The sequence below is a fragment of the Canis aureus genome, chromosome 10 (genome assembly GCF_053574225.1).
Source record: "Canis aureus isolate CA01 chromosome 10, VMU_Caureus_v.1.0, whole genome shotgun sequence".
Lineage (NCBI taxonomy): Eukaryota > Metazoa > Chordata > Mammalia > Carnivora > Canidae > Canis > Canis aureus.
The window spans coordinates 6986997-6999936 of NC_135620.1; the positions used below are offsets into that span (position 1 = coordinate 6986997).

Here is a 12940-nt window from a genome sequence, read left to right on the forward strand (position 1 = left end):
TGCGGCTGATGTCAAAGAAATTTACTGCCTATGGTTTCTTCTAGAAATTTTATGGTTTTAGTTTCACATTTATTTCTTTAATGCATTTCAAGTTTATTTTAGTGCATGATCTAAGAAAGTGGTCCAGTTTCATTCTTTTGTGTGTAGCTGTCCAGCTTGCTCAGCACCATTTATTGAAGACACTGTCTATTCTCCCTTGTATATTCTTGCCTCCTTTGTCATAAATTGATTGACCATGTAATTGTGGGTTTCTTTCTGGGCTCTCTATTCTGTGTCATTGATCTCTGTGTCTGTTTTTGTGCCAGTACCATGCTGTTTTTGTTACTAATGCTCTATAGTATATCTTAAAATCTGTCATTGTATTTCCAGCAGCTTTGTTCTTCTTTCTTAAAATCATAGCAAACATTTCATGTATTTATTGTAGGCCAAATGCTCTGCTAAGTGCTTTGTATCTTGTAAAACCTTTTAATAGTTATAGTTTATATTGAAAATAAAATTGAGGCTTAGAGGGACTAAATAACTGGTTCAGGATCATGCAGCTGAATAAGTGGCAGAGCAGGGATTTGGCAAAAGTAGTCACACTCCTACACCATGATAGTATACGTCTACCTAGATGTTAGCTACACAGTTTTTCTGTGTCAGGCACAATTTTACTATGTAGGGTGGTTTACAGAGTTTTCTGTGTATGTATGATATCTTTGAAAAGGAAGAAAATAATACTTTATAAAGGGTATCTTTACCACCTTATCGCGCTTGGTCTGTGGTGAAGCTTACATGAGAATCAGGTCTGTTTCTTAAGCTTTGTTCCTTTTAAATCATGCTACCTCCTGCAGCTATAATGCTGTCTTCCTTTTTGGCTCTGATAACTATTTAGGCTGTGTGAAAATAGATAGTGTCATTTAAATAGCAACAAAAATATATGGCAGAGACTTCTTACGTAGTGAACGAAAGGTGTATCTATAATGACTGTTGGTTTGGGTAATTTAGGGGCTCACTTGCATGAACTCTCTATGTAGTGCTTGCAGTGGAACATCTGTGGGTAATAATTATAAATTCAAATTGTCAGATTCGGTTAAGTAATAAGTTAAAAAATCAAAGGTGCTTATTTTTAATTTTTAAAAACACCCCTTTTTGTCTTTTATTATTTAGGTCCAGTAAGTCAGAGGCAGACTGAAAATTAATCTTCATGATAGATTTTGCCAGATATGATTGAAGGGATTTTTAAATTTTATCCCATCTCACTTTTTTTTTTTTTTTAATATACCTTATCTCTTTGGAGACTTGATACTGAAATGTCACCACCACTTATTCGAATTTTGTTTTCTTCCCTCTTATCACTGTTGCCTGTGTCAGCAGTGCCCTCCTAACAGGCTTTCTGTTAATTTTTTTGTTATAATGCCTGTGTTACAACATTTATTAAATTGTGAATTTCCCTTGAGATAGAACTTGAATACTGTATTCAGTTTTACTCGTAAAATTCTGTTTAGAGTTCCTTTACATTTATTCCTACTCTATAAAATGTAAAAACTTCTATTTCAGTTATTACTGACATATTTGTCTGTTCTCTGAGACTGTAAAGTGGCAGAGCTGGGATTTGACACAAGTAGTCGCATTCCTAAGCCATTAGTCTATACTACAACCTAGGTGTTAGCTGCGTAATTTTTCTGTGCCCTGTGATTTTACAAAATATTTTGTATAATTTTTCCCCAAAATAATTTTACGTTTTAAGTTAACTCTGCTCCTTAGTTAGTAACAGATGTGATGATGAGAAATGCATGTAAGGCATATGTTAAGCACTCTGAGTAGCCTGCTCCTTTTCTTAAAATGCACTTTTGTGTTTGTTAGAGGTTTTTTTTTTTTTTTTTTTTTTTTTAAGATTTTATTTATTTATTCATGAGAGACACAGAGAGAGGGAGGCAGAGACTCCCAGGATCACACCCTGGGCCGAAGGCAGGCACTAAACCTGAGCTGAGCCACCCAGGGATCCCGTTTGTTAGAGTTTTTAAAAATATATTTGACACTTAAATTTGTTTGGAATACGTTTAATGTGAATTTCTCCCGTTAAGAATGTTCTTAACTTTACCAAATACCTGGTGAATTTATTCATAATATTTATTCATTTCATTGTACACTAGTGAAATTTCATCGTATCTTCTTCCAGGTTCTTGAGAAAATTCCATTTAAAGATGGATAGCCAATATTTCTAAAATCATAATCTTCTATGACATTCTTAAAAATATATCTCTTTAGGGACACCTGGGTGGCTCAGTGGTTAAGCATCTACCTTCAGCTCAGGGTATGATCCTGGAGTTCTGGGATCAAGTGCTGCATTGGGCCTCCTGCATGGAGCCTGCTTCTCCCTCTGCCTGTGTCTCTACCTCTCTCTCTCTCTCTCTGTGTCTCTCATGAATAAATAAAAAAAAAAAAACTTAAAAAAATATGTCTCTTTAAGGCCATTATAGTACAATACACTTTGTTAAGTGTAACAGCTAATTGTTTGCTTCATTTATTGTTAAATACCTGTTTTTTATATGGAGTATAAGAAATTAGACATTTGGATTGGATACTTGTAAATTTACTGTATTATTTTGCTTTAGCATTTTTTAAAGTATCATATTTCATTTCTTTTAGAATTCTAAGGATGGATGAATAGCGTTATGTAAAGAGGGCAGGAACAGTGTACTTCATGGAGCTAAATCTTGAAGCACAGAGAGCTATGAATGCGTGTTTGAACACTTCTTCAAGATTTAAATATTTATTATCATCTGCATTTATGGAAAAAGTATTTTGTTGTAATTATATCCACGTACAAGTTGAATTTATGCCTCTGTGTTGTTTAGTTATTGGCATGTTATGAATCAAGTGAAAGACATATTTTTTCATGTGCTGGGATTGACTGAGTATAAATGTTTGTGAGGTTTAAATACTGCTAGATTTGTTTATTGCTTTTTATTGAAATGTAATTTACCTGTAGTAAAATGCACAGATTTTAAGAGTTCAGTCAGTGAGTTTCAGAAATTATATACACCTCTTTAATCACCATCCATAACAAAATAAAGAAAATTTTCATCCCCTGAAAAATGCCCAGGTGTTGATTCCTCTACTCTTGCCCTCACTTTCTGTCATCACAGATTGGTTTTGTCTGTTCTTGGATTTAATGTACATGGACTCAAATGTCTTACTCATACCTCTTCACATAATATTTTTTTGGATTCATTCATGTGGTTACTTATATCAGTCATTTTCTTTGTTGCTGAGTGGTACTTCATCATATAAAAATATCAGTTTGTCTGTCTATGCTCCTGTTGATGGACATCTGGGCTGTTTCCAGTTTCAGGATTATGAATAGGGCTGTTATGAACATTTTGTGTACAAGTCTTTCTGTGGACAGATATTTTCATTTTTCTTGGGTCAATACTGTGGAATGGGTTTGCTGACCCACAGGGCCAAATCTGAGGCTTTCTCTTAGTTTGAACAGTCTGTACTGTGTCATAGAAATGTGAATCTGTTACTATGTGTGCTTCCTGTCTTAAATGAGTTGAATTCCCTTAACTTCTACCAGCTTTTAGTTCTTACCCAATGCTTTCAAATCATTTTTTAAAAAAATGTTTTCTCTTTGGGGCACCTGGGTGGCTTGGTTGGTTCAGTGTCCAACTCTTGATTTTAGCTCAGATCCTGATCTCAGGGTCTTGAAATCAAGCCCCATATCAGGCTCTGTGCTGAGCCAGGAGTCTGCTTGACATTCTCTCTCTCACTCTCTAGTTGCCCCTCCCCCACTCTCTAAAGAAATCATAATAAAATAATGTATTTTGTCTAGTGGTTATAATTTTTATTTGTAAAAAGGGTAATATGATATAAACTGTGTCCTACCATTACCAGATTAGGAACTTTATTTATTTTTTTTTTAAATGTTTATTTATTTATGATAGTCACAGAGAGAGGCAGAGACACAGGCAGAGGGAGAAGCAGGCTCCATGCACCGGAAGCCCGATGTGGGATTCGATCCCGGGTCTCCAGGATCGCGCCCTGGGCCAAAGGCAGGCGCCAAACCACTGCGCCACCCAGGGATCCCCAGATTAGGAACTTTAAAAGTGATTTTTTAAAATTCTAAGTCTTATTTTATACCTCCTTTGCTCCAAATCCACCAAAAGCTTTCCATGGGTTAACAGTAGAAGTCAAATTTCTTATGATTGCTTTTAAGGTTACTCCTAATCCATAACCCCCTCAGTCCACCACCTTATCTTGTTGACCTTCACCTCTTAACATCCTTCACCTGCCTGACTTTGGTCACTGCCAGTCTCTTTACTTGAGAAGCTCTTCTCCTAGAGGTTCATATGGCTGGCTTCCTTTTTCAGCTGTTTGTTCTGATGTCACATTTGTCATTGCGTCTTGCCCTGGTCATCACAGTGAAAAGCACTCACACGTCTATGGTACTTTCTTACTTCATTTTTTTAACATAACATATATTCCTGTGTGGCACGTTATATATTTTGCTTGTCTGTTTTTACAGTTCTTTGTCTCTATTACTATACTGTAAGCTCCACAAGAGCAGTTGTTCACTATTATATTTCCATTACTTTAAATAGCCCTTGGAGGACAGTGGGTTCTTAATAAATAGTTGTTGAATTAGTAAACAATAATATCTCTGCTCTACAAATTGTGGCGTTTTGAAGTGCAGTGTATTAGATTTTCTTATAAAGAAGGATTATTTGTATTGATTGGTGGAGAAAGAACAAATAAGGGAGTGGGTTTCTTTATTTCCTAGTATTCTCTCTCTCTCTCTTTTTAAGAATTTAGAGAGAATGTGTGCAAGTAGGAGAAAGGGCAGAGGGAGAGTAAGAGAGAAAATCTCAAGCTGACTTCACTCTGAGCATGAAGCCTGTCACAGGGCTTGATACAATGACCCTGAGATCATGACCTGAGCCGAAACCAAGAGGTTTCGGTACACCTATTTCCTAGTATTCTTTTTTTTTTTTTTTTAAGTTTATTTATTTTAAGTAGTCTGCACCCCCATCATGGTGCTCATACTCACGACCCTTAGATCAGGAATTGCATGCTCTTCTGACTGAGCCAGCTGGATGCCCCACCCAGTATTCTTTTGTGTTTTCGCTTTGGTTGTACTTCAAACCTTTTGTGGTTCATTTATTTCATAACTCTTGAGTTTTGCTGGAATACTTGGCTTAACCATTTACATTTTTCCCTTTTTAAAAGCGGAAATGCAGGAAGAATTGCTTTAGCTTAAAACTGAGATTCTCCAGGAAAAGAAGGTAATGTCATTAGCTGTATTGCAGCAATCAATTTAAAGAGCTTTATTTCTAAGAGACTCTTAATCATTCTTATTTGAAACAGAAATGTGTTCTCTGCTTTATAAATTATTGCCTAAAACCAGAACCATTAACAAATTAAAGATTTTACTAATGCCAAAAATTGCGTCGTTAGCAAAATTACTCTTATTATGTGCATAGTATTCAAGGATTGCTAAATCGAGTTGATGTACTTTTCAGAGTGTTGCCAATTGTGAGAGCATTAGTTAAATGACAGTGTCCTCAAACTTACGCTATTATTCTCATATGTTCTTGGTATGCAGCAGTGGCCAACAGTTTGAAGGATGGTTCATTGATGTTTTCCCTCATCACTTTACAGCTTGGGTGTGAAGACCATATGATTAGGTATTTTGGCCACGTCTGTGAGTCAAGGAGTATGATTAAGTTCCATGCGACCCTAGTGGCGAGACTAGGTTGACTTTAGTCGAATCTGAACTTAAGGATTTAGGTTGGGAAGTATCCCTAAGTTATGATATGTATAAGAAAGCATTTGTACCTCTTATTATGATTTGGTGTAGCAGCAGCAGTAAAGAAGGGCATTGATTTAGTCACTTTTGGATTTTTGATGTCTTCTGGAGAGTGCCTAATGTGTGTCCCTTTGTAGTATGATTTATGCAGTATGTTTTGTCAAGGTGGGCAGCACCTAGGGTGCAGATTAACTCCAATATTAATTCAAGGCATTTATCTGTTTGCATCTTTTGATATATGCTCATATGCTCCCATCTATGTAGTATGGATGCTGTATTGCCTAATAATTATCTCTGGATCCTGGCATTGTCTTTGTGTACTTACAGATGTCACAACTGAAAATTCTTTCATAGGACTTGGGAAGTTGTGTGGTTTGGTCCTTGGAGACCTATTGCCCCCTATTCTTGCCAATGATCAGAGGATGACATAGAGGGTGACGAGAGGGGGCAGCTGAACAACATGTAAATAGCTAGTTGTCCCAGCATCATTTACCTGTCATCTTTGTCAGAAGTCAATTGGTGTGTCTATATTTCTATTCTTTTGCCTGTGGCACATTATCTTTATTGCTGTGGCTTTATTATAAATCTTGAAGTCAGGTAATGTATCTCTTCCAAACCTGCTTTGACTTTTTTAGGTTATTTCCATTCCACTTAAATTTTAGAATCAGTTTGTCAATTTCTCTAGAAAGTGCCTGCTGGGAATTTCATTGGATTGCCCTTAATCTGTGGATCACATTTGGTGGAACTGACATTTTAACAATATTAAGCCTTTAAATTCATGAACATGGTATATCTCCATATACTGGTACCTTCTTTAATTCATTCCAGTAACTTGTAGTTTTTCAATGTCCAGGATTTAGTCAGATTTTTTAAAGTGTATCCCTGTGCTATAGACTGAATATTGGTGTCTTCCCAAAATTCATATTTTGAAACTTAGCCGAAGGTGATTATACACTAGGAGGTGGGGCCTTTGGAAGGTGATTAGTTTATGGGGGCAGAATCCTAATGAGTGGGATTATAAAAGAAACCAGAGAGAGCTGCTTTATCCCCTTCTGCCATGTGAGAACACAAAGAGAAGTCAGCAGCCCTCACCCCACCATGGCGGCACAGTGATCTTGGACTTCCAGCCTCCAGAACGGTGAGAAATTTTTATTATTAAGCCACATAGTCTATTGTATTTTGTCATAGCAGCTGGAACAGACCAAGACACTGTGTATTGCCATGATTTTGCTTGCTACTACAAGTGGGATTGCATTTTTGATATTTTCTAGTTGTTTCTAATATCTTGAAATACTGTTGATTTTTCACGTTAATCTCATGTGCCACAAGTTTCCTCAAGTCACTCACTAGTTTCTGTAGCTTTTTAGTAGATTACTTAGGATTTTTTACAGACATGATGACATGTTACATCAAAATTGTTTTTGTACATGTTTGTCTTCATCACTATACTTGGAACTTTGAGAGCAGAGATTTTAAAATTACTCATTTTTATGTCACTAGTGCCTAAGATGGATATAAGGCAGATCCATATTCCTTTGGTTTTTCTTCTTCTTTTTGTAATCATATTTGCTACTTTCTCTTCATTTCCACAATTTTGCATAATGCCAGCACTCAGTCCCTAGTTTTCTTCTATTTTCTTTTGTACCTTCCCTGGCAATTTCATCTAGACATCAGGGCTTACATGTTACTTTATAAAATTCTTTTTCTAGCCTGGGCCTGCCTACTTGATAATTTTATTGGGTGTCTTATAGGCATCTCAGACTTAACATTAAAAAAAATAAACAAATTGATCCTTGGATCATTCTTCTTGAAACTATTACTGTAGTTTTTTCATTTCAATTAATGGTGACATTGCTTTGTTTGATTTTCTCTATGTGCACAAGCCAGCCTTTATATCATTTTGCCATTATTTAAAAATGAAAAAACCAGTTTGAAAGTCTGATTCTCATGATAAGAAATGGAGGTCTCTTAAACTTAATGGAATTTACATAAAGATAGGAAACATTAATACCGTGAAAGCATCAAGCTTTTTCTCAAATTGGATACTTGTGTGTAGGATGATATCTATGTATGTAATAAAGAAAACTGCATAGATACAATGATGGAAATTGAAGATTTGTCTTAATCCTAAGATATTACCTGTCTTTAACCATTGGGTAAGGGAACTTGACTTTGTTACGTTTTGAGTTTTAGATACTCCTCCAGTTAGGAAAAAAGTAGGGAACCACTTGCATTGCTTCTGTTAAACTACTTGGTAATTTAATCACCATTTACAATGTTATTCTGTTTGCAAATTCATTCTAAGTTCCACATGAGATGTTTTAGAATGCAGCTTTGTAACTTGGGCACAACCAGCTTAAAAATGGGGAATAAAATTTGAGATCTCCTGGAGGGCCTCCAAATGATAGACTGTTTAACATTTTGCTGATATGATTAATGGATCTTTTTGAGCTGATTTTAAGTACCTTCTTCATAGTTAATAGCAATTTCTTTCCAAAGAAAAGAAGGTAAAAAATTGAGGAATAAATCATCTGTATACTCTTATTGGTACACAGAATGTTTCCACTGAAATGTACTCCTAAGTTGGTGGTGTCATCTTGTGTCCTTTGGCAAACCCTGTATCTCTTTTGCCTGAGGAAATAAATCTCCATACAGTATAATTGAAATAGAGGAAACTTCTCTGTTTTAGACAAATGTAAAATTACTGACTCTATCATTTTAAACAAAGATTAATTGCATAAACATACATGTACCTGTGCTATTATTCAGGGATCATAAATATGACCTTTTATATATTCAGAAATTGATTTTTCCAGCATGTATTGGTTTCTTGGTGATACATATTTATAATGAGAAATGCTTCAAAGAAGCTAACCTTACTAAACGTATTATTTGAATTGAAAAATCCCCTTCTCCCCTGTGTGAAATTTGCAAAAGAAGATCTTATCTCATGCTTCATTTTTATATATATAAATTTTAGAAACAAAGAATGTGGAAAAGCCAATTAGAATCATAGGGACCGGGCAGCCCCAGTGGCTCAGCGGTTTAGCACCGCCTGCAGCCCAGGGTGTGATCCTGGAGACCGGGGATCGAGTCCCACGTTGGGCTCCCTGCATGGAGCCTGCTTCTCCCTCTGCCTGTGTCTCGGCCTTTCTCTCTGTCTGTGTCTCTAATGAATAAATAAATTATTAAAAAAAAAAAAAAAAGAATCATAGGGACCTTGTAGAATGGTAGATTTTCTTTAAATGTCATAATCATGTACCCAAGGATGAGGTATAAATATGAATTTAGCAGAATTTTCATAATTATTTACATTTACTAATTCTCTTTCTCTAATTTATGCTGTTCCTAAGTGAACTAGCCTTTTGATAATGATAGATATACATGCAGTAGTAAGAAGTAATAGAGAGGGATCCCATGTACCCTTCACCTAGTTTCCCCTAGTGATAACATCTTGAGTAACTATAGTACAATATCATAAGCAGGACATTGACATTAATACAGTCAAGATACAGAGCATTTTCATTACCACAAGGTTCACTCAAGTTACCTTTTATGGCCATACCCACTTCCTTTTCATGCCCATCCCACACCCTTCAGGCAACCATTAATTTCTTTTGTATATCTATAGTTTCTGTGATTTCAAGAAGTATAATATAAATAGAATCATACAGTATGCAATGTTCTGGGATTGACCTTTTTCATACTTACCATAATTCTCTGGATATTCATTCTGGTTGTTAGAGTTTTGTCTTGTTTTGCTTTGAGAAAGGAGGAGGTGGGAGTAGGGACTGAGGGAGAGAGAATCCTAAGCAGACTTCTTGCTAAGCATGGAGCCCAACACAGGGCTTGATCTCATGACCCTGAGATCACAACCTGAGCCAAAATCAAAAGTCAGACTCTTAACCAACTGAGCCACCCAAGCACCCCTGAGGTTGTAGAGGTATTAATAGTTCATTTCTTTTTATTGCTATGTAGTATTCTCTGGTATATATATAAAACAGATTGTTTAAGCATTTAGCTTTTGAAAGATAGCTGAATTGTTTCCAGTTTTTGTTGGTTGCAAATGAAGTTGCCATAGACATTTGTATATAGGTTTTTGCATGAGCATAAGTATTTATTTTTCTAGAGTATACTCATGAGTACAATTGCTGGGTGATACATGTTTCATTACATGTTTTGTTTTATAAGAAATTCTCAAACCCTTTTCCAGAGTGGCTATATCATTTTGCATTCTGATCAGCAGTGTATAAGGGATCCATTCCCTCTACATCCTTGGCAGCATTTGGAGTTGTCACTATTTTTTATTTTAATTATTCTGATAGGTGTGCAGTGATATCTCATTGTGGCTTTAATTTGCATTTCTTGGATAGCTAATGATGTTGAATATTTTTTCTTGTATTTATTTTGCTATCTCTATATCCTCTTCATTGAAATGTTTCTCTGCCTTTTGCACATTTTCTAATTGGATCACTTCTTTAAAAAAAAAAAAAGAACTATTAAGTTTTGAGAGTTGTTTATATATTTTGGAGACTAATCCTTTCAGATGTGTGATTTGCAGATGTTTTCTTCCAGTCTGTAGTTTGACTTCTCATCTTTCTTAATTAGGGTCATTTGCAGAGCAAAAACTTTCACTTTGTTGAAGACCAGTTTATCAGTTTTTCTTGGAATGGACTTCTGGTTTTTTTTAAAGATTTTATTTATTTATTCATGAGAGACACAGAGAGAGGCAGAGACATAGGCAGAGTGAGAAGCAGGCTCCATGCAGGGAGCCTGATGCGGGACTTGATCCTGGGACTCCAGAATCACGCCCTGAGCCAAAGGCACTCAACCCCTGAGCCACCTAGGTGTCCCTCTTGGAATGGATTTGCTTTTGGTATTGTGTCTCAAAACTTTTTCCCTTGCCCTAGACCCTAGACCATTTAAGCACTTTGGCTTAGTGGTTTTTTTTTTTTTCCTAAAAAATTTGTAGTTTTGGGCAGCCAGGGTGGCTCAGCGGTTTAGCGCCGCCTTCAGCCCAGGGCGTGACCCTGGAGACCCGGGATCGAGTCCCACATCAGGCTCCCCCACAAGGAGCCTGCTTCTCCCTCTGTGTCTCTGCCTCTCTCTCTCTCTCTCTCTGTGTGTCTCTATGAATAAATAAATAAAATCTTTTAAAAAAATTTGTAGTTTTATATTTTTTTATTTATGTCCATCCATATCCCTTTTGAATTAATTTTTATATACGGTATCTGAGTTGGTTGAGGTTAATTATTTTGCCTGTGATTCTTGAGGTTCTCAGATCATTGATTTGAGATTTTTTTCCTCTTTTCAAATTTAAGTATTTGGTACTTTAAGTTTTCTTCTCAGCATTGCTTTAGCTATATCCCATAATTTTGATATGTTGTGTTTTTTATTTTCTAATAGTTCAATGTATATATGGGTTTTCCTTGAGACAGAATGATTATTTAAAAGTGTGTTGTTTAGTTTCCAAGGGAGATTTTCCTCTTTCTGTTATTGATTTCTAGTTTAGTACCATTGTGGTCAGAAAACACATTCTGTATGATTTCATTTCTTTTTATTTGTTAAGCATACGTTTTATGGCCCAGAATATGGTTTGTCTTGGTATACATTTTGTGGGTGTTTGAAAAGAATATGTATTCTGATGTTGTTGAGTGAAGTGTTCTATAAATATCAATTAGATTCTTTTGGTTGATGATGTTGTTGAAGTCTTCATATCCTTGCTGATTTTCTGTCTAGTTATTCTAATATCAGTTGTTGAGAAATAAGTTTTGAAGTCTATAACTACAGTTGTGGATTCCTCTAGTTCTTTTAGTTCTATTAATTTTTGCTTGACATATATTGTAGCTCTAAGACCTTTAGCATTGTTATATCTTGGTGTATTGGTCCTTTTATTGTTATATAATGTCTTTCTCCACTTTGGATAATTTTATAGCCCCCACCCCGCTTTGTTTTGATTAATGTTTGCATGATACATCTTTTTCCATCATTTAACTTTCAAACTGCTCACATTATCTTCAGTGTGTTTTTCTCTAGACAGCATGTCGTTGTGTCATCTTTAAAAAATGAGATCCAGTTGGTCTATAACATTATATCTGTTTCAGGTATATTGTAATGATTCAATATTTGTATACATTGTGAAGTAAACACTATAGTAAATCTAGTCCATATATAGTTATCAGTTGTTTTTCTGTGATAAGGGCTTTTAAGATACACTTTCTTAATAACTTTCAAATATATGATATAGTAGTAGTAACTGTAGTACCATGCTGTCCATTTCATCTCCAAGAATTATTTATTTGATAAACTGCAAGTTTGTAGTTTTTGATTACCTTCATTCGTTTTACCCATCTCCCTCCCCAATAGTCCTCTGACAACCTGTGGTTGTCATTCTTTGTAGCAATAGGTTTGGTGGTGGTGGTTGTTGTTTTTAGATTCCACATATAGATGAGGTCATACGGTGTGTCTTTCTGAGCCTGACTTATTTCATATAATGCCCTCAGAGTTCACCCATGTTGTTGCAAATGGCAAGATTTCCCTTTTTTGTTATTGTGGTAGAATAATATTCCTCTCTGTGTGTGTGTGTTTCACATTTTCTTTAGCCATTTAGTGGTCTATGGGTGCCTAGGTTGTTTCCACATCTTGGCTATTGTACAATGCACATGGGGTTGTGGATATCTTCTTGAGTTTGTTTAGATAAATATCCAGAAGTGGAATTGCTGGATCATATGGTAGTTCTATTTTTAAGTTTTTTGAGGAACCTCCATACTGTTTTCCATAGCAGCTATACCAATTTACATCCTCATCAATAGTATACGAAGGTTCCCTTTTCTTTGTATTCTTACTAACACTTGTTATTTCTTGTGATTTTGATAGTCATTCCAACAGGTTGAGGTGATATTGTGGTTTTGACTTGTATTTCCCTGATGATTCCTGATGTTGAGTGCCTTTACATGTACCTGTTGGCAATATATATATTTTCTTTGGAAAAATGTCAATTCATATCTCTGCTCATTTTTAAGAGATTATTTATTTATTTATTTTGCAGTTTTGTGAGTTCTTTATGGATCTTGGATCCAGATATGATTTGCAAATATTTTCTCCCATTTGGTGGGTTGTGTTTCCATTTGGCTGGCAATTTCCTTTGCT

At 35.6% G+C, this 12940-nt stretch overlaps 1 protein-coding gene and 1 long non-coding RNA gene across 5 annotated transcripts in view; one reads left to right on the top strand and one right to left on the bottom strand.

Annotated features, from left to right (window-relative positions):
• The window catches only part of COMMD10 (COMM domain containing 10), a 190136-nt gene that overhangs the window by 11901 nt on the left and 165295 nt on the right, over nt 1–12940 (top strand). The window lies entirely within an intron of this gene.
• LOC144321932 (uncharacterized) overlaps nt 1–12940 on the bottom strand; it is a 54179-nt gene that overhangs the window by 11027 nt on the left and 30212 nt on the right. The gene's annotated exons all lie outside the window — the stretch shown is intronic.